This window comes from Oryza glaberrima, chromosome 1 (genome assembly GCF_000147395.1).
Source record: "Oryza glaberrima chromosome 1, OglaRS2, whole genome shotgun sequence".
NCBI classification, from domain to species: Eukaryota; Viridiplantae; Streptophyta; class Magnoliopsida; order Poales; family Poaceae; genus Oryza; species Oryza glaberrima.
In genome coordinates, this window is record NC_068326.1 from 23,938,020 (window position 1) to 23,957,328 (window position 19,309).

At 41.8% G+C, this 19,309-nt stretch overlaps 1 pseudogene; it reads left to right on the top strand.

Moving 5' to 3' along the window:
* The first annotated feature begins 458 nt into the window (after positions 1–458).
* On the top strand, positions 459–8,258 carry LOC127783251 (GDSL esterase/lipase At1g28600-like; annotated as a pseudogene).
* Positions 8,259–19,309: the final 11,051 nt, after the last annotated feature.

Consider the following 19,309-nt stretch of genomic DNA (forward strand, 5'->3'; position numbering starts at 1 on the left):
ACCAGTAAATTCCGAACAAATTTCATAAACCAAAATTTGAATACAAAATCCCTAAGTTGCCAACAAGTTCTCGAAAACCGGTCGGTTTTAGCGAAATTCCGATCGAAATCATCGAAATTTCGATCAATAATTTGTAATAGATGTAATTTGCTGAAATTCTTTTTTTTTCATGATGTAAGTTTTAGTAGATACACACAATACATCATTTTTTTCGAAAATTTATATCCTAATAAGTTCTATGGATATCATAATATTTGTAAGATTTTATTTTATTTTTTCTTTCTTTATCAATTTAAATTTGAATTTGAATGAAACTTCTCGAAATCTCAAACAGTTTTTACTTTCGAGTCTCGTCGGAACGTCAAAATTTCACGAAATCCGACCGAATTTCGTCGGAATCATGAGCCCTGGTGTCTCTCTCAGCTTGTCCAGATACTTCCCCGCTTGTCCAGTGGAGGATGGAGGGTAGCCGTGCCTGTGACAACTGACAACTGACAACCAACAACCACAGGCCCCAGTGCCCCACTGCTCCTTGTACTCGGCCCCAGTTGACAGTGCCGCAGTGACAAGCCAAACAGCGACGAAAAAACAACTCCCCGAGCCGCTTGACCGACGCTTCGCCTTTATTTGCTGCTCCATCTCGAATTCTGGACTGGAGCAGAGAGAAAGAATGGCTTCCTCTACCTCCGGGAGAAGAGGAGAGCTGCGGTGGTGGTGCTGGCGGCCGTGGCTGTGCTGCTCTCGGCGTCACAGGCACTGGCGGCGCCGTGCTATCCGCGCGTGTTCAGCTTCGGGGACTCGCTTACAGACACCGGCAACATCGCTTTCCTCTACGGCAACGACTCCCGCCGGCCCACGCTGTGGCCACCCTACGGCGAGACCTTCTTCCACCGCGCCACCGGCCGCGCCTCCAACGGCCGCCTCATCATCGACTTCATTGGTACGCTAGTCGCAACCAATCCAGCCCCTCCTCCCTGTATTTGCTTGATCCAACACAGGAGTACTACTAATTACTTGAGATTTGGAAATCGCGCGCGTTGCGCTGGCCGCAGCTGACGCGCTGGGGCTGCCATTCGTGCGGCCGTACTGGAGCGGGCGGACCGCGGGGGACTTCGCCCACGGGGCCAACTTCGCGGTGGGCGGCGCCACGGCGCTCAGCCCGGATTTCTACCGGGAGAGAGGCGTGCACGTGCGCGACACCGTGCACCTCGACATGGAGATGAACTGGTTCCGCGATCCGCTCGGCCTGCTCTGCCCAGACGATCTTGCCGGTATATATGTTCGTCTATTGAACTCTTTCTCCTTCCACGCACCTTGCCACCTCTGACGATGACGCTCCAAAGTAACAGTTTGGTAGGAGGTGAGGGTAGCTAGCAGTCGCGGTCTCCCGTATCCAAATCTTCTGTTGTACTATAGTGGCATCGATTCTATACACGGTAGTAATTCCAGTGAGGCTGTGAGGGTAAACGGTGACCTTACTTACTGTAGCAGCTGTTACTGCAGAAGAAGATCGCGATGTTTTGCTTTCGATCCAACGGTTAATGGAATGATGGATGCCTCTAATGCAAACACACTACACTTTGTAGGTTATCCGCATTTTATCCTCCACTGCCGATGATCCGTTTCCAGCAGCCGCCAGTAGGTGAGGCTTTAATGCCATGAAGGTGGTGGGAGAGACCAGAAACTATATTTTGGACTTTTTTTTTTGGTTTAGGCCTTGTTTAGTTCCTAAATTTTTTTTCTCAAAAACATCACATCAAATATTTGGACACATATATGGTGTATTAAATATAGATAAAAATAAAAAACTAATTGCACAGTTTGCATGGAAATCGCGAGATGAATCTTTTAAGACTAATTAGTCCATGATTAGTCATAAGTGTTACAGTACCCACATATGCTAATAACAGATTAATTGGGCTTAATAAATTTATCTCGCAGTTTCCAGACGAGTTATGAAGTTAGTTTTTTCATTTGTGTCCGAAAACCCCTTCCGATATCCGTTCAAACGTTCGATGTGACACCCAAAAATTTTCTTTTCGCGAACTATACCAGGTCTTAGGGGTTGGATGGTGGTGATATTGGGCACACTTCCAAGCTTAAGATTTCGCTCAGAGGTAAGTTTGAGCTAACTACTGCTATAAGCCCATATAAAAATAATGTTGAAGTAAATATATTTGCAGATATTAGTTATAAGGTTGTCTATACTTCTCTTCTCTCTATCTATCCATTGCTAATGCTGGGTGGATCTTGCTCTATTTATGCCCATCGCCACCGGATCCTGCTGCACGTCACTAATTCTATGCACCTATTATTGACTAGATCCCACCATCCATCACCAACACTATGGCAACACACTCTAGCTAGGAAGCAGATAGCGGCCAGAGGGGTGTGCATTCTGATGGTACGCCGCCTATTGTCCGCTCTAGCCCAGTCGTGTGGTTGCTAGTTGTGCGCCTCTCCCATCACACCTCCATCCGGGAAGCATAGTAAAAAAAAAACCAGACTGGTGATCAACCCAGTGACCTCGTCGGTTCACTGGTTCACCGGTCGGACCGCCGGGTCAGCCGGTTCAGGTGCTGAACCGGATGTATATAGTTACTATATGTTTTTATTAGACAAGATGAGCTAGCTAGTAAAATGGTAAGGCTGACAAGTTCCCAACCCACATGTCATGGGTTCAAGTCACTTCCCAGTTTCCCACATATGTTTTCTCTTATATTTTGCATAAAATGTAAATGGGCCATAGAGTAAGATGATGGGCCTTACAAGGCCAGCTGAACTGACAATGAACCACTAGTTCTTACTAGCCCGGTTCACCGGTTTTCACCAAAACCCGCCCGGTTCACAGGGTTCTTACCGGTCAAATGCATAAGCGGTCTTTCTACTAGACCAAACCGGTGAGAGGTATGGTTCCGGTTTTTTATACTAAGCCGAGAAGCGAATGCCACTATACTGGATTGGTTATTCTATTCGTAAAAGTAGGAAAGAGATAGGTTGGCGAATGCATGGGCAAAGGAGGCTTGTGCACCCCTTACGGCTGCATGACACATTTAACCACTGGCTAGTGCATCGGTTTGATAGATTGTGATGACTTACTGTTAATGGTATGGTGGTCTTGGGCTCATGTGTGCTTGAGCAAACAAATTCACTAATCCAAGGCAAGCGCGGAGCAGCCCCATGGCGTCATGTGTGTGTACGCTGCGGCAACCTAGTCCCAGGCAAGCAACACGGCAAAAAGCATATAACATTAAAGATAAAGTTGCATCAAAATATTTTTCATGATAATATATTGATAGTCCCTACATTTCTTTACTTGTTAGGGTATTTACATTGTATCAGCATGTTGTATCACTATCTCTTATCATACGAAACATTAAATATATATATAGTTGCAGCAAAATATTTTCCATGAAAATATAATAATGTCATTTTAACATATCAAATCTTAATATGTTTATATATATTAGTGACTTAAGATTTGATGGTTTGTACTGCACTCATTCTAGGACATAATCTATTTGAGAATGAAGAGAATTTCATAAATCCTAATAGAACAATTCATGGCACTAGATCATCCAGTGAGAGTTGTGGTTAAACCATCATCTACTATTAGTTCAAAAGTTCGGCATCAGTGCCGTGGATGGTAGAAACATTGTACCTCACTTTTTTTAGTTTACCTTCCTTAACTTTCCATGTTCATTTTCTGTTTAAGAAGTGGGAATATTGGATTGTCTGGAATAAAGTCGGAAAGATAAACTCTTATGTGTTGTGGTTACTTAGTCAAATGTGGTTACTTAGTTTATGGCACAACAATAAATTGTGCTTCCAAAGAGGAGAACTGCACCAACAAAAATATGGAAAGCAATTCATCATTACCAAGAAATAGTGGAATTTATTTATGGATTGAAGATTGGTGGCTTCTGGTTGCACTAAGGAATACTGTCTATTCCAACATCCGGGGGGATATTCGATGAGAACCCGTGAGAAAACTGGATGTAAACATTTTCTAAATTCATGAAGAAATGTTAATCTAAAATTTGTCTTTTTGTTAAGCATGAATACGTTCCCACCAAATCTACTGTTAATCGAAAATTTGTCTTTTTGTTCTCCAGAACTTGAGTTTGAACTTGAATATATTTCATGTATATACCTATCACTAGTATTTTTTTTCATTAATTTAGAAAACCTTTAGGTTCGGTTTTCACGGGTTTTTACTTATTTGATGGTTTTCATTGGATATTCCCCCCCCCCAACATCCAAACCATGACATATCAATTAATCATCGAGATACACAATAATTGATAGTGTATTTTCCTAAAATTAAATTCAATAAAGAGACATTTTCAGACATTTTGCTTATCTCCTCATTTTGCACTACAAATCTGAATGCATTGGTTTCTAAATAGACATACTCATGGGATGAAATCATAAATTATTAAGAGTATTTCATAAACGCACACCATGCCACTGCTAAATATATGGTTGGCATGATGTGATTGTCAAGTGAGAAATGGTTACACTCCTCAAAGGCCTACAAAAAAAAAATCTGAAATCAATTAATATGCTAGTGGAAAGATTATGTTGCTACAAATCTGGTTTGTAACATGCTAAAAAAATGAATATGCAGATAGTGATGAACGTTTAACTACCATATAAAGCATCAATTTTGATACTTAAAGGCCCTTTTCAACAATACTACATATTTACATGCTAATTCTAACCATGTTTATATCACAGATTGCAACGACATGATGAAACAATCTCTGTTCTTAGTCGGAGAAATTGGTGGCAACGATTACAACCATCCTCTTATCGGTGGGGTATCCATTAGAAAGATTCGCAGCTTCACTCCGAGTGTCATTGCCGAAGTTTCTTCCACAATCACTGTAAGTAATATGCCTATGGACATACATACATACATATATATAAGGTGCCTGGGCCTCAAGGTTTGAAATACACTAATTGGCTCAATTTTGTTGAATATTTTCAACTTATGGTTTTTGTATACCTAGATGCAAGAATTTGATTCATACCCATTACTAGCATCAATTCAAGGATGGGAGACAACCTTTTTTTTTACATGGGAAAAAAACATCTTGTTATTTATACTTTATTGATGTCTTATTCTATATTTTATGGAATTCCTCTTTTGTAGTTGTGACACAACTTCTTATTTACTCCCTCCATCCCAAAAAAAGCCAACCTAGGAGGGGTTGTGACCCCTCGTAGTACAAGGAGTCTGGACAACCCTCTGTTCAGATTCTTTGTACTAGGTCAAATCCCCTCCTAGGTTGGTTTTTTCCGGGACGGAGGGAGTATGTGTGAGAACTATAAATGTCTTGATCATATTTGTTGTAATATTTGTAAATGGATCAAAATGGTCTAAAGATAAGACTTTTTGGATTGTTAGAGATGGACTCACTTCACTCGTTTGTATAACTAGTCCTTTTTCACCATAACAAGCTCATGTATCACAACACGGAACAAGTGTATATGGCTATAATGCAATAGAGTTGAGTTTGTAGGAATTGATCGGGCTCGGAGCCAAGACGTTAGTTGTTCCTGGTAATCTCCCAATTGGATGTATTCCATACTATCTCATGATATTCAAGAGTGGTAAGAAGGAAGATTATGAGCCAGAGACAGGTTGCCTCAGGTGGATGAACGGGTTCTCGCAATACCACAACAAACTTCTTATGGATGAACTGGAAAATTTACGGAAGCTTCATCCTGATGTGGCCATCATCTATGCCGATTACTATGGAGCTGCTATGGGAATCTTCTTTTCCCCTGAACAATTTGGTGAGTTCTGTTAATTCATTACTGTATCTACACTGGTGGAGAAGTGCTTTTTGGTCCCGGTTCATAACCCTCCTTTAGTCCCGGTTGTCCAACCGAGACTACGAATCCGGGACTAAAGATCGCTATCTTTAGTCCTGGGTGAAATAACCGGGACTAAAGATCGATCTTTAGTCTTGGTTGGTAACACCAACCGGGACTAAAGAGGGAATAATAGCAGTACAGGTGGTCCTCTTTCCTTTTTTTTTCTTTTCTATTTTCTCTCGAATCAAGTGGGATGCATATCCCAAATCCCAAATCAAATTAACATCCCAAATCTACATCACAAATCTTTAAGTTACTTATACACATAAATCAAATACATTGCAAATCCTAAAAAAAATTACACAAATCAAATTACATCACAAGTTCTACAAAATTCATCGCAAATACATCACAAGTTCACATCGCACACAAATCAAATACATCACAGAATCATGCAATAAATCACAAATTGTAAAAAAAAACCACAGAGGTGCCGCTTGGCCGGCCGCTGCCGCCTCCTCTCCGCGCCAGCTGGCCACCGCCGCGCGGCGCTGCCTGCCGCCGCGCCGCCCTACGTGCTGCCGCCCGCTGCCGCGCTGGCCGCCGCCCCGCCGCACGGCCCTGCGCGCCGCCGCGCCGGCCGCCGCCACGTCGGCCGCACCGCCCGCCACCCGGCGCCCGGCCGGCCCTCGATCTCGCTCGATCCACAAAAAAAAGAGAGGAAGGAAGAAAGAGATAAGGCATGAGTTAGAGAGGAAGGAAGAAAGAAAGAGATAGAGTTTGTTGTGTGGACGAGAGAAAAGGATAAGTAATAGGGATTATATAGTACGTGTTGATTTTTATTTCCGGTTAGTAACAACAACTAGGACTAAAGTTAGATCTTTAGTCCCGGTTGGTGTTACAAACCGGGACTAAAGATCCTAGGCGCCTGACACGGTCTGACATATTACCAACCGGGACTAAAGATGATTTTTAGTCCCGGTTGGTAACACAAACCGGGAATAAAGATCATCTAGTCATGTTCTTCTTATAAACCGGGACAAAAAATCGTTTTTAGTCCTGGTTTTTAATAGAACCGGGACTATTGTAGATTTGGGTTGACCGATCAAAGATGGTTTCTCCACCAGTGCTACTCTGATTTCTTTTGTAAAGCTTAACACTATTAATTTTAGTATTTATTTTACACAAAAATACTCTATATATGTGTTCGCTTAAATTCGATTTCCTTACGGCTTCTCAAACAAATCGAAGCAAATCTTTTTGTATGCTCGTATCATAGTCACAATAGCTAAATACGATTTCTCCCCCTTCATTTATTTGCCAGGTCCACTAGTTTATTTTCATCATGTCATGTAAGGTACCCCTACTCTACTTTCTATGTTGATAATGAATCGCTTGATGACAAACACTATATTTGTTCTTGCTTCAACTATTCGTAGTAGACAGCAAAGTGTCAAGAGGAGATGAGCTGAAAAGCAATAGGAAAAGATGTCATGATATTCAAGAGCTGAAAAGCAATAGGCATCTAAATTTGATTTCCTTAGTGCTTCTCAAACCAAAGCAAATCTTTATCTATGCTTTTTATCTTAGTCACAACAGCTAAATAGGATTTCTGCTCCACAAATTTATTATCAAGTTGGCTACTTTATTTTTCAGCACCCATGTCATGCACTCCCATGCTAATTTCTGCATTGACAAATCACGGTTTTTGTTGTCGTTGATAGCTTAAATAAAAATTTTCTGATTGTGTTTCAGGAATTGAGAATCCTTTGGCAGCTTGCTGTGGTGGAGGAGGACCTTATGGTGTATCTGAAACTGCAAGATGTGGACATGGTGAATACAAGGTGTGCGATGACCCTCAACTGTATGGGTCATGGGATGACTATCATCCATCAGAAGCTGTGTTTAAGGCCATTGCAATTGGCCTGCTACGGGGTTCATACACACAAGCTCCACTCGCGTGCCCACAAATTACAGAGCTCGGTTCTTCTGTTGAATACAAGGTCCTCTATGATTTGTAATTGTGATTATATTTTTGTTATTTTCATAGAGTGTATGTGTGGATAAAAGGTTCACGTGAAATTGTCAAAATAAGCTGGTATTGTGCTGAAATCGAGTTAAACTTAGGCCATCGATCTTGTAAAGGATTAGGTCTATGACTTCCACCTCAAGTGTGCCACCTCCATGAATCAAAGCACTTCATTTTTTTATCTTTTCCATCGTAAGTTGTGTTTTATTTAGTTAATAATTTGACATGTACGGTTCATCTTGTCTTTAGTTCTCAATGGCTTCGTTGAAGACTAATCATTCATATATCCCAATAGTTTGTTTGTTTGATTATCTGGGTTGATGTAATCTAAATATATTCGACCATGTACCCATTCTCTATTCAACAATTTATCTTGTGTTTAATTCCCCATCATAATATTTAGATTGCATTTATCTTGTTCTTGTATTACTCGTTTGTTCAGGAATCCTAATCCATGCACGCGTGGCGGGGGGGGGGGGAGCGCGTGCAGTTTCCGACCGCGTGACAACAAGCTCGGGATAGGGTTAGGGTTTGGGATTCGGGATGGGTGAGGGAAGGTGGCACTGGGAGGGGGGAAATTGGGATTGGCTTAGAGGGATTGCCTGGGAGGTGGCTAACCGGTGGTGGGTGGTGGACAAGGGAGGGCGGTGAGGTGGCGGCAGCATTGTCGAAACCGCGGAGTGGGCAGAAGGTGATGGGCCGGTGTTTGTGGTGATGACAAAGCTAGGTGAAGGAGAGGGGTAGGCCGACCTGGCAAGTCCACACCGACGAGGCCGGGCGGCGCCGGTGGACGCAAAAGAGGAGAGGCACTGACGCAAAAGAGGAGAGGGATTGGAGCTGACCTGGCTATGGCATCGTCGGAAGAGGGCAGAAGGATTCCGCCGGAGGAATTGAGCGAGGCGCTTTGTTTCTTGCTGCACCGCTGCATGCTCAGGTTCTTCCATTGGAGGAGCTCGACAAAGGGCCATTGCTTGCTCACTCACCGTTGGTGTCCGGTGTTGGTGGAGAGAGAACAAGGGGAGGGCAATGAGAGAGGAAGGGGGAAGCTAGCGGGGGCGCCGCACGCTTCAGGGGGCGCATGTGCTAATTAGGAGCTCCTCGTTTGTTTCCATTGGAAGAACATGTCAATCTACCATGCTTTTGATATAGCTTAATGTATTCCGCTCCACTACTAGCTAAAATAAGCAAAGTATAGTTGCAATAATTAATGGTAGTTCTGTATTCCAAGTGTTGCTTCATCAGAACCAGGTGCATAAGCATCGATTTTCATATCTATTTTCATGTTTTTTCTTTGGGAAAATTGCAAAAAAAACACCCCAAAATACCCCCTTCTAATTCACCTAGGTTTTGATTTCACCCCCCTATAAGACGGTTTGTTGCAAATACCCCCCTTTAATTCACCTAGGTTGTTCACATATTTTTTTTCTCTTTCTACATGTGTTATACAACTTAGCGTATCTCCTCATCTACATGTTCGCAAACGCATATTCTATCTCAGTGACATGGTGTCACACCGAGCACACATCTTTTTTCTCAGCGACAGAGTGTTGCACCGAGCTCATTGTTCTCATCTTAAATCTACTGAATAAAAACCAGCCTGCACCGAACCTCAGGAGCCAAGTGCGAAGATTTGTGACTGCCATTGTCCAATGACATGCTTGGAGCCATCACTAGGAATGTCATAGTCATATCATATAGAGCATGACCGACATGAGTGACCACCACGGCTCCTCACCTGCTTGTATTCATGTGATGAGTGCATATGGGGTTTGTGGGCACAAGAATGGGCAGGCAACGACTATTGGGGGGATTTTCAAACAAAGGTGAATTATGAGAGAGGTATTTGCAACAAACCGTATTATAGGGGGAATCTCAAATTCATAGTGATATTTAAGGTGGTTTTGCAATTTGCCCTTTTTCTTTTGACATTTTGTAAACTATAGAACTAAGGATATGCATGTAGTGGTTAGTACTTTGAGTATTTTGATGAAAATATGTACATGTCATTATCATCAAGCTAATATACATATATACAAGTGTCAGAGTTTGGTACCCCGACAACGGGAAAGTGAACACTCCCTCTTTTGAAGATGATTCAGCTAGAGGGTGAGTTGAGCCCGAGCTCCTCTTAACAAGGAGATGAACACGATGGTTTATATAGGTATAGGCCGTATAGATGCGTAAAACCCTACTCCTGTGTGTGGGACTATGTGGTTTGTATGTGATTTCTTGCTTAGAGTGATGTGAACTAGGTTCTACTCCAGCTTTTTTCTTCCAACCTCTTTCTAAGTGGCACGGGTCCTCCTTTTATATTTAAGGGGAGTCCATAGTGGCCGCTCTTTCGTAGGGAAGGAAGGTACTATGCTTAGTCTTGTCCTTGTCCCCCTATCACATTAGCCAAAATGTAATGATTACTGTCACTCGGACTTGTATGTGTGCCCCGAAGATGCTGAGCAGAGGGCCCGGGATAGCTAGAGAGCGCTTCTTGCGCCCAGAATTGCTAATTAGCACGTACGTGCCATCAACTTAAGTCGCGTATTTTTGGCCCATGGCTCCGCATGCGGCCCACGCCCTCACGCGCAGCCCATCACTTTACTTTTTCCTTTTTTTTAGCTTCTAACCTCGCACGTGGCAATGGTCTTCCTTTTTCTTTTTCGTGTCGCAAAGCTGCCGCACGTGCACAAGAACCGGGAGAAAAACGTGATTAGCAGAACTTTTAGGTAATTAGATCTGATAATTACGGTCAATCAAGTTATACTTTCTTTTTTCACATAACATTGTTTTCCTTTTTTACTAAAGATTTGAAACCTATCAACTTGAATTTTAAAAACTTTCAACTACAATTTAAATTTTTAAGTCAATTTGAAAACATTCAAGTCATATTTTGAAAACTTCCAAGTCAGATTTTGAAAAGTTTTTAACTCAAATTTGAAAAATTTCAACTCGAAATTTGAATTTTTTTAAAGTCAAATTTTGAAAAATTTCAACTTTTCATCTCAAATTTGAAAAACTTTAATCCCAAATTTGAAACTTTCAACCCAAATTTGAAAATTTTCAACCTAGATTTGAAAACTTTCAACTCAAATTTAAAAACTTTCAACTCAAAATTTTAAAACTTTCAACACAAAATTTGAAAACTTTCAAGTCAAGATTTAAAAACTTCAAGTCAAAATTAAAAACTTTCAATTCTACATTTGTCAAGAGGTATGCGAAATATTGAAAAAAAATTGGAAAGAAACAGCAAAAAAAAAAAGTGAAACGCGCCCAGAGGAGCCAAAATCCAAAAAAAAAGTGCGAACAAAAAAAAAATTCCGCGTCCGACCAATGGTGTCAAATCTGCATTGATGCGAACCGTGTCGACAAACACACGAAGGCCTAGGAGATCTGCTTAATTCCAGTGCAGGTATAAAATATTGATGAGATGTGAGCGTGCCAGTCAGTTGGATCCTGCAACTAACAAGATATATAAATTGAACATCAAAGAGCCGATCGGCCAGCAAGCCAATATAGTAATTCCAGTCAATGTCGATACTAACCGATGTCGATAGGGTTTTGAGAAATCGGCTATATATCCAATATAGACTCTAATACTTGAGTAAATAATGATATAAACACAATCGACTGATAATACTATATAAAAAAAATATAATCCAATAGAAACCAATCGGCCAATAACGATACGATAAAATAACTATTGATTAAAGCATACATCAGCTGGAGATACGATGTTCATAAATCCAAATGATTAGATAATCAATGAAACGTTTATTGCGATTAGCTAAAACTAAGTTATATGTAAAGCCAATGCAACGTCCAGATAACTTATCGGCTGAAAACACGATGAAACACTTATTGGCAATCAAAGATAGGTTAGCTTTTATGATTCTAAGCACGACTTAGTAGGTCAAACCCAATTGATGCAGAACTAATTATGAAAAGAAGCATAAAGTCTAAACACCAACCATTTGACTAATTTTTAGGTGATAGATACCTTAGCCAATCTAGATCGACAAAACAATTTAGTCGATACTGGCTAAACCCTGAAAAAATTCGGCCGATACAGATAAATTGAATCATCGACATAGATTAACTAAGATATATAAAAAATAGGTATGCAAATATATCAACCGAACAAGAGAGATCCAAGAGGTCAAAGCGATACAGCCTTGAACAACACCCCTTCGTAGGAGATCAAAAGCCGATGCAGCCCCGCATTAGGTGCCAAGTTCTGCCGGTTGATAAGTAAAACCTCGAACAAGAGGGTGGCAATGTGCCGAGAGTAGTTGTATTGATTTGTGGAGATGGTTTACAAGGACTCCGGTGTATATATTTATACCCATAGGTAGATACTAGTCCTTATCCTTATTGGACACGATACAAACTTTCTTAAAGAAATAAAAGGAAAAACATTAAGTCCTTATTGAACAGATTCCTAATTGATAGATAAACTGCCAAGCCACATCCTCCTTGAACTCGGTCTCTTCTGGATAAGCTTCTTTTAAGTAATTAATTTCCCTAGCTGAACCCATCAAGAATCTGGCTACTAGCAACTGATAATGCCCATCGGCCAGTCCTGAACTCTGATGCCGATACTGACTCTAGGCCGATGATGATTTTGGGGCTTACCAAATTTTGACATTAACATCATCCTTGTGTTCTGGGAGCTTTGGTGTGAGCAAAATGTCAGAATCTTTAGGCACATAGCTACCATACCGGCTACAATTATCGCTAAGATCAAAAGGAGGCGTGAGCGTGGATCAAGGCGGTAGCCACACGAATCACAGAGATCATTCACCCTGGAGAATAGCTCTCTTGTGATAGACCCTGTATGTATTTCCGCGTTATGAATGTACTCCTCTCTATTAATACAAAAGTGAGAAAGCTTTTGCCTTTTTCCAAAAAGCAGTAAGAACAACAATGGTAAATAATCTTTGCATTTACGCCTGAGTATATTGGGCTATTATCATTATTCGGAAACAAAATTGAATCACTTTAAAACGTCATCTTTAACGTAATCGGCTACTCCTATCCTTGGAAGGGCTTGAAATACGAATTACTGCCGTTACCTTACCAGATTTAATGTTTCCTTTAAAAAAGCGTTGGTAAGTTAGAACCTAATTGGCACAACTTTGTCACTTCAATTATGCATGTTCATTCAAATGATGAAATGGCATATTTAGATAGAATCTTTATTAAAGTGGTCAATTTTCGGTTCATCCTATGTACTTAGCTCTAATCACTAATTGGCATGTTGAGAGTAACAAGATTATATAAAAACTAAAAATGCCCCTTAAAATTATTTTTTTAGGGATTAAAATTATGATTTTATATGGAATGGATTCAAAGGAGTAATTCTAACTAAGCATAATTTGGTATGAATGAATTAGAATGGTGACAATAAATCCATTTCTTTAATAAAGAACGGGACTATTCATCATTTATTCTGTAAGTATCATTATGCTAAATTTCTTTAGAGAGTAGTACATATGTACACTCATGCCATAACCTGAGTCGATAATCATGCATATCTATCTATACCAATACTAAGTGACCATTTTTCAGGAGCTCTCACATTAATCAAAAAGTTCGGTATGTATTCTCTCTGTCCCAAAAAAAATTAACCTTGTACTAGGATGTGACACATCTCTCAAATTCATTGTAATAGGATGTGTCACATCCTATAACTAGGTTGTCTTTTTTTTTTTTTTTTACAGAGGGGTACTGCTCAAGTCCAACTCCTAATTGGGTGCTGATTGTGAAATCCATGGATGATACACCCGGAGAAGTCGCAAGTCACGTTAATAATTATCTTTTCTTTTTTTTAATTTTCTTTAAATATAGACCATGCATGCACCGGCACCGGGGGAATTATCTTTTTTTTTCTTGCACAGATTTCTTCAGATCGATCTAATAATCCAGTCAACGTCAATTAGGCTACCTAATCTTATCTCCAATCGCCACACTTATTGATCGTCTATCTAATCCTATGGTAGAGCGTACTCCGTATTAATTAACCAGACCAGACAATTGACATATGGGAATATCAGGCCAGAAGCGGAACAAGATGGACTCCACCAATGGGGGGATCTGCAACTCACTTGAACTATTTTTCGTTGATCAACATTGATTTTCGGTCAGAGACGACACCGATCAGAATATGCATATACACACTACTACGAAACATCAAATAGATATCGACACGATAGGTTCCGAAAATGCTAAAACCGGCACCTATAGACCATTTTCCCACCTCCGTGGGTTGAAATCACAAAAAAACCGACACCTTTATTTCTAAATAGGTGCCGGTTTTATTTCTAAAACCTGTGTCAGAGAAAGGTATCGGTTCATAGTAAAAAACCAGCACCTTTAATTTATAATAGATGTCAGTTTTTAAAAAACCGACATCAAAAAAAATCGAGCCGAGCTGACCGCTTATCCTGATGACTGTGTTGCCCTTATCCACCCGTGCTTCTCTCTCTCCCTCCCCCACCCGTGAGCCCTGCCCACCCGCAAGCTCTGGCGGCGGTGCCCTCCCTACCGCTCTCTCTCTCTCTCTCAGCGGCCCGGTGGAGGTGGCGGCGGGGGCCTAGTGGTGCACCCTTCCCTCCACCAGATCCAGCGGGAGGGGAGACGGCGGCAGCCCGACGACCCAGCGGCAACGCCCTCCCCACCTCTCTCTCTCTCACTCTCTCAGCGGCCCGACGGAGGTGGTGGCGGCCCAGTGGTGGCAGTGACGGCCCGGTGGCACGCCCTCCCCTCCACCAGATCTGACGACGGGAAGGGCGGTGGCGGTAGCCTAGCGACCCGGTGGCGACGTCCTCCCTCTGCCATTTCTAGAGGGAGGTAAAGGTGGCGGTGGTGCTGAAGGCAGCGACGCCCTCCTCCTCGTTAACATCCGACGACATTGGCGGTGGTGGAGAAGGCCGGCGCGGAGGGCGATGTGACCGCCTGCGACGCGAAGTGTTCTGTGTTGTTAATGTGTTCTTAGATGTGTTCTGTGATGTGTTCATGATGTTCTTGACATGTTCTTGAAGTTCTTGATGTGTTCGGCTTCATTCGAGCTGAGCCAGCTTTTTTTTTTCTCGTTCATCTTTATAGGTGCCGGTTCTAAACCGCTGGCACCTATGTGGTTTCACATCTATACCACCTCCGTAGTGACGGTTGGGAAATCCGGCACCTATACCGGGTTCTCAACCGGCAGCAATATCCTCTTCTGTAGTAGTGACACCATCATCACATCCTTGAGGGGTTGACATGATGATTGACAAGAAATGTTGCACATTTAATGTATCGTCTCATCTACAAATACACGTATATATGTAGCTTTTTTTTATATGCTGATCTCACTTTGCATAACTTACTGCTAATTTTACTGATCTAAGGATCCTGTTTTTACCATCGTTAATTCTGTAGGATCGAACACAAGCAACCAAGCCTACCAGAGGGGGGTGAATGGTAGGAAAAACCAAAAACCCAAAAACTTTTAGCGGAAATAAAAGTTACCCTTAAATCGATGGAAATCTCGACGTAGTCTTGTCACTGCCGGTCGGATTGCTCACACGCCGCCGGTTGAACCACCTTGCTGCCGCCTGAACCCGACGAAACACAAATCGAAGAACGCTCAAAGTGGATGACAACTTTATTGCTTCTCTCTGTGTTTACAAAGTGCAACAACAGCACTCCTTACAAAAAAAATCTCGACTAAACTTGAAACCGTAACTAAACTATCAACTCAATTGCTCTCAAAGCGATACCGGAAAGCATCACGCTCCCTATCTATTTATACCACAAAAACCCCCTACTCAAAGTAGGTGTAAAACTCCTATTCACAATAGGACTCAATTCCTCAATTTCCAAACCTTTTACAATTGACCAAAACTCGCACAGCCGCAGCCAACCGCATCGGACTCAATCTCCTGCGCTTGCTCCTGCTTGGGCCTATCGCATGTGGGCTGACATGCTGCTGCTCCTGGACCGGCTCGGCCTCCAGCCAGCTGCCACCGAAGCCCACCGAGCCATCACACATGCATGGCACAACATGCATGCATCAATCACCATACATACATGCATATGCTACGACCAGCATACACATATATGCATACACGACCTGCTACAGTAACTCGAAGCACTGTAGCACCATATACTTCTCTCTAATTTCTTCCAATCTCCTTCGCGAACACTGGCACTTGCACGCACACCTCGTGAAGCCCGTTGCGAAGATCTCTCCCACACGGTGTCCATCCACCATGTGCTATCTCGTATCCAACTTCGTCATCCGGTATCCTTGACCGTCTGAACCTCAACTCCTCCATAAGTTTAGTCCCGATCCCCACCGTTGATCGAAGTTGACCTCCAAGAATCCGGACTCTAGTCACCTTCTCACATGGTATTCCGACCGCACTAGACCTCTGTTCCTTCCTGAATATAGTCCCGGTCCTCACCATTGACCAAGGCTGACCTCAAATCACCTGCACACAATCAGACAAAACAACCGTTTCTGGACACAGATATCACAACCTAACTCACATTAGTCACACGCACTCACACCAACATTCACACAAACTCTCAAACCAATTCTTTAATTAAATCATTTGCATAGCTAATTATTCATCACAAATATTAATCATGACAATGATTTCATAAATTCCATGTTCTCAATGAGAACGTACCATCATCCCTGTTTGTGTAGATAAGCAGAACTTAATGACAAGGTGATTATGGATTCATGGAAGGGTCAATGCATTGAGGTTAGCAAATCAAGTTTGATCACATCTCTATCCAGTAGAATTTTAATATATTTTTATTTGATTATGTACACACGTACGCTTTTAATAAAATTTTAGTTATGTCAAAAATTAAGACTCTTTAGCGCCTCTTTGGCACAGCTCTAACTTCAGCTCCATCTCTTTTGGAGCTAGAGCTCAGCCAAACAGTTTCAGCTCCACCTAAAATAGAGGTGGAGTTGGATTTAGACAGCTCCACAACTCCACTCCAAACCAACTCCTATAGCTGAATTTAGGAATTGGAGCTCTACTAAACATGCCCTTAATCATGATTTAGGGGCGCACCTTGAATGTGTAAGTGTTGTGTGCGTGACTGCGTTTGTGCATTTGCATGTTCTATGTGATGAAAAAGTATATAGATATTAAAAAAATTATATGAACATATATTGATAACACATGCAAATATGTGCCCAAAGCCATCAATAAGAAATTTTTATCGTCGATTTTATTTATTAGATTATATAAAAAGCTATAATTACTTGTGACTCCATGCCAATTATCAAACACAACTCACAATTCTCACTATTGATTTGTTGTTGAATTCAAAATTATTAAATGGTAGGAGACGTACCCGTTGACAGCGATGCACCTATGGTGACTTCGTCAATCTTCAGGATAGATTGCCGGCCCAGTCTTTGAAGATGCTTATAGGGGTAGGGTTTACGTGCGTACTTTCATAGGGGTGAGTGTGCGTGCATTATGAGTATCTGTGTTGTACCGTGTAATTCTCAATAAAAATATTAAATGGTGAAACAAAATATAGTTAAGACTCTCTGTTGATACTTAGTAATTCATAATTTCTAAATTAAATTAATAAAAAAAACTCCAAAAAGTACTATAATAAGGCTTTGGCGTGAATTAGAATTAGAATAAAAGAAAAACATAATACTTGTAAAATTAGTAACAATAGCCCATGCAACGCATGGGTTGTTGGCTAGTATTTGTTAATTTCAAATAGAGATTTTATAACAGACTTGAATAAACGTGTTTTCTCCTTAAGCGTGGGTGGCTATAATAAGTACTGTCGCTATCCGCTCCATCGCATCCCCCACCATTGACCGCCTCACTCCACCACGCACACCTTCACTCCCTCCTCCAGTCCTCCGCTCTCTCCTCCCTCCCCTCCCCTTCCCTCCATTCCATCCCCACCCCACCACTGGCCCCTACAACGTCGTTGCAAGAATGGTGACGGGGCATAAGGTTGAGCTGCGGTGGCGGATTTGAGAGGCACGAGCGGTGACGGAAGCGCCGGGCGGCGAGCGGCGCTAGGCGGCCTGAGCGGCGATGGCGCCGGTTGCAGATCGAGGGCGGCGCCAGCTGCGGATCGAGGACGGCATCGCCGCTCCTATCTCCCCGTCGGCTGCCTCACCGCTCTCCCCTCTCTCCTTCCAGATTTGGCATGCCTCTCCCTCTCCACCCTCACTCCATGGCTACACCCTCCCTCTCAACCATCCGTTGTAAAAAAAAATAAAAAACGGGCTAGCGACGATGATGATGGAGGGGAGGTCGCGGCGGAGGAGAGGTCGCGGAACTCCGGATGGGGGTGGGGAGCGCGGTTGTTGTGATATAGCGTGAGGAGAGAGATATGCTATATTTACCCTTTCTCTCTCCCGTTTTAGCGCATGCGCTAGTTTTGGATGACTGGATGGCGCATCCACTAGAGGTGGTTTTTTTCGCTCCTATGCGCCAAATTAGGGATGGAGGACCAGATAGAGGAGCTGTTGGGATGCTCTTAGTATCCTTGGTTGTTGGATTTTTAGTTTGCTTTATGTTGAGCGAACCAAGTAATAAGTAGCTGTAGTTTTTTAAGCAAAGATCAGGATTTATTTCATCAATTGAAAAAACACCAATCATGTTGTGACAGCATCTTTGAAAACAAGAAATTGCTCACTACTCGCATACACAAATTTAGGCATCAACCGGTTACTTGTGTGGAAGCGATATCGAAAGTGGTAACCGGCTGATTGCCACCGGTAAATAGAGTACCGCATAATACCCAAATCTTTACTTTAAGAACTGACCAAATCTTTTGTGTGCAAAAATGTTAAATTCCACGTGTAGTTCAAAAATTCAAAGTGTGGGTTTCTTCGGAAGAAAAAAAAAGGAAAACTTCAAAGGGTGTGTGAGCCTCTCACCGTTCACTGTCCAGTGTCCACTTGTCCAGTGGATATGGACAGCAACTGTTCACAATGTGTACTCGGCAAGTTATCAAAAAAGAGGAAAAAAAAAGAGCTAGTACCAGTACTCCCTCCATACCAAATTATAGAGCGTCCGCATTTATAAGGAAAAAAATCAAACTCGGCAGCTTTTTACTAATAATCATACTAACTATATCTATATCTATAATAAGTATTATGCATGTTATATCACTAAATTTATATTTTAAAGTATTTTTTATGTGATGCTAATTTTATATTTATTAGGGCCATAGAATGCAATAAAATATTAGTCAAAGTATGTTATTAAAAACCGTGTACTACACAGCGACGCAACTGACTACACAACGACGCAACTGACCACTTGTCCACTGGATATGGACAGCAACTGTTCACAATCTCGGCAAGTTATCATTTACTCTCTCCGTCCCAAAATATAATAAGTTTTAGCCCTCAGGATTTGTCTCAAAATATAACAACTTCTCTATCAATATTCTCTTCCCAACCGATCACAA